The sequence below is a fragment of the Polypterus senegalus genome, chromosome 7, assembly GCF_016835505.1.
Source record: "Polypterus senegalus isolate Bchr_013 chromosome 7, ASM1683550v1, whole genome shotgun sequence".
Taxonomy (NCBI): Eukaryota; Metazoa; Chordata; class Cladistia; order Polypteriformes; family Polypteridae; genus Polypterus; species Polypterus senegalus.
This window is the reverse complement of record NC_053160.1, coordinates 106873758-106877675: the sequence shown is the minus strand read 5'-3', so window position 1 is coordinate 106877675 and position 3918 is coordinate 106873758. Positions and strand designations below refer to the sequence as shown.

The following is a 3918-nucleotide window of genomic DNA, read 5'->3' as shown; positions in this document are numbered from 1 at the left end:
GAATGTACACTTTATTATTATATATTCACAGACCAAATAAAAAATACTTACTGTAGATTCCATTTGTTCATTTAAACCCAGTGTCCAAAAATCAGCCCGTGTGAGACATCCAGTAGACGTTTTAACAATCAGCTCATCTTTGGGTCTGCTGATGTCCAGAACATAGTTGAGCTAAAAGAAATAGATAAGTATCATACACTGTGGATGAGAAAAGCAAATAAGCACTAAAAGTACCACTTTGTGACATGTGAAAACTCAAACTTTAACATACAAGCTGTTGTTGACCAGGGTGTGGTACAAAAGACCACGATGAACGGCTGTCCAAAATGTTCTCAGGCTTTGTCAGAGCTTTGCATGGTGGTCCACACAGGTCAGGAAGAGTTGCATCTGTTGACCTTCTATTGCCTTTCTTGTCGTCAACTGGTACCAGAGGTCCTATAGGGATTTCCACAGGTTTTATACAAAACACAACATAGAATGCATATTAAATACAAATGCAAGAAAAACAAGCACTATTTGTATAAGAAGGGAATGCATTTAAAACAGCAGGTAAGGAAATCTGTTATGAGCCCTCAACTCTAACAAGATAATGAATGCAAGATTATCATTTCACCTACAGTATATATAACAAACACTATTCAAAATAAGACATTTTACCAGTGTCACCAGACATTGAAGGTGCCTGGTTCAACACAGTTTCCGTGGTTTCTCTGGGTTTATTGCACGATTGTAGGGCTAGGGACAAAGAAAAATATACACACACAGTTAGGAACAAATGTAATCTGTGAACATTGACAGCTTTCTGGTCTTGTGAAAATCCATGTATCATTTACCTACGACAGCTTGACCCAGTGCAGACAATGAGATTTTGATCTGTCCAAGTCGACCATGTCTTAACTGCCTCTCCAGAAGTTTCTTGTTGGTGACAGTGTTATAATGATGAATTATATTTCTCATCAAAAACACATGTGTGGATGGACTCATATTACTTAAAAAGTAATTATTTTTCCTCATGCTTGCAAAGAGCTGTTCAACAACCTGACTGTGCAGCCAACCTTTCAGCTCTGGGACAAGTTGAATTCTACGTAATATGTCCTTGGGATCTTTTGTATTTCCCTCATGAAATCTGTCATACAGGACATAATGGTCAGATGATCCAGTGACAGGATGAGGATTTTTATTTACACTGTCCATCCTTTCATGTAGCCATGGAAGATTCACTCGCAATCTTTCATCCCGTGCACCCTTGACATTTTCCTCAGTGGGCTCAGCCAGTCGACCTTAATATGGATGAAATGGCAGTCTATTAGGAACCCGCAAGTTGGTGTGTGCCGCCAAACCCCTCGCAAAATCATAAACACAGATGTTTGGTATTTGCTTCCAGGACAGGAGAAGGTCAGCAAAATCCCTGGGACTTTTAGCACGAAGATTAAATTTAATACTGTATACAATGCCATGCGGACATAGTATTACAGACCACCCACCTGCGAGCAAAGATTAAATAATTTGTCTGTGATTGTAATCAATAATTTAATGCTACTTCTTATAATCACTAAGTGATGCTTACCAGAGGCACCCCATATGCTTTGAAAGACCTTATCATATGTCTGCCTGCTCTTCTCCCTCAGTCTGGTGATGAGATCAAAGCGAGCCTTTGGAGTCAATGTTGCAGGCTTTGCACAATTTTCTCACCACTCCAACCTGACAGTAATTAGGGAAAACTGTAAATGGAACAACCACTGAGCTTTATTGCACATATTCTAAAAACTTCAAAGCAGTGTTACCTTTTGTTTGGTGAGTTAATCAAACAGTCGGTCCTCTGTGACACTGCTAAGCTGAGCTTCATGTGAAGTGCTTGTTCTTACTTTTTTAAACTCAGTGTTAAGCACAATGACACTCATTCGTGTTTCACTCTCAATCCATGGTGCCCAGTGCGTGTAACTTGGTGGAACTGAAAATGGATTCTTCACGCTGCCTACAGAAAATGGTATGCTTTTATTTACAGTCTAAATTACTTTAAAACACTGAATGACAGTAAATAAGTTTTTGCCATCACTTACTTGGAAAAAACCCACGGCTAATCATCTCCAGGTGAATAGAGTTCTAAAAACCTTCAATGTCATGTTCACCATTGAAGTCTTCAGGGGGGGCTTTGAGGTCACTCACTATAATAACTTGACTCATTAGGAACATGCACGTACTCCATGAATTATAAACACAAATATACATAAAACTTGTGTTGAACACTACTTTTCTGTGTAAGTCCATAACTACCACAGGGGGGTGAAATCCACAGTTTGTGCAGGAGTACATGTAATCTGTGTCAGTCAAAGCCTCAAAATGGCAGTAAGCATGAAATATGGTATCCCTAGAAGGAAACTTCACCCTTCTTAAGCCCTCCAATGAGTCAATGACCCTTGACACAGATACATGGTTCTGAAATATGACAATAGGGTGAAGAAGACTGTGATTAGACAGATATTTAAATTTAGGCACAAATGTATACATACACCAACATACCATATTCTCACACACACAAACACATTTTGAAAGAAATCATCAGATGAGTACAACTTATTTTGTGATCCTCACCTGCAAATTTTCTCTCAAAAAGGCAGAGTTCAAGAGATAAAACAATGTGGTTGTCAAAGTTATGAAGCCCATCCGTCCACTCCTGGTATCTGTACACCATGTGGCACTGAGGACACAATCAATGGTATGTTGAAACATCTGTTAAAGACAAACCACATTAATTTCAAAACATTAGTATAGGAGCAATTATAAGTCATAATTCCACACTGAGATTTAATCTGATTCATTACAACTTACTCTCAATCATTCCCATCATGCTGACAATCCTTGCTTTATTAGGAATTAGAACAGCCTCGTCAAGTTTAGGGTGGTCTGGGCACACCTGGCACAGAGCTTCAAAGGAATGAGCTGTTTCTGATGTTCCATTTTCTGTGACATAACATCTTCTGGAAGAGATTGAGGAATTTTTTTCTCTTTAAATATATAGCGGATACTCCTTTCCACGGCAGCATTGTCCTCACAGGAAGAACCCTCCTGAGTCATTAGTGATGGGGGGCCTGATGATAGTGTCACATTTGACTGGAAGAGGTCTCTCTGTGTCTGAAAGAGATGCCATTTAGCAATGCTTTTATGAGGGCATGATATTCATGGTTTTGCACAAGCACAATGCCAGGTATTCATCTGAGCATTGAAAGTCACAAATATTCTGCCAAGATGGCAGAAACTGTGTATTTCAGGCTCAAGTACAGAGAAACATATCTGTGAGGAGGATCCACCAAAATCTACCCTCACACAAAGTGGAACATGTGTCATCTGGGCAGCTTTCTGTCTCCTTATGCATGCCGTAGCCTTGGCCTCTCCAAAGAATTTCAGGACCACCATTTCCATCAAGATAGCTTCTTGAAGAAATACCTTTTTCACAGTTTCTCTACAGCAGTGTTTCTCAAATAGTGGGGCGGGCGCGTTTGACCTCGGGGAACATGCTTTTTTATTTTTCTTTTACATTTTTTTTGAATTTAGAATGCACTTTAAATCTTTTCTGTTACATTTAATAAAGCTATTCTTTGTTGTAAATTGGTCCATATTTCTTTCTTTTTTTATTCTCTTATACGTTAATAAGGATACAGTGTTATGCAGAGGTGTACTTATAACAATTTTATAGACAAATGATACTATTTATAGTCACGCGGGGGGCGCGAGATGTTTTCTTCTTCCTAGGGGGGGCATGACAGAAAATAATTGAGACGCACTGCTCTACAGTAATCTAGTGAGCGAATGTGCTCACATAAACAAGCCTAGCCCGCTCCGCTGAGCCAGCAACTGATATTGCTGACATTCCTCCAGCTCACATCTGACATTGTGAGATCTCCCCCATGTTTTCCTCTG

At 39.5% G+C, this 3918-nt stretch overlaps 1 pseudogene; it reads right to left on the bottom strand.

The window, feature by feature from the left end:
* Positions 1 to 262: 262 nt before the first annotated feature.
* On the bottom strand, positions 263 to 3420 carry LOC120532050 (annotated as a pseudogene).
* Positions 3421 to 3918: the final 498 nt, after the last annotated feature.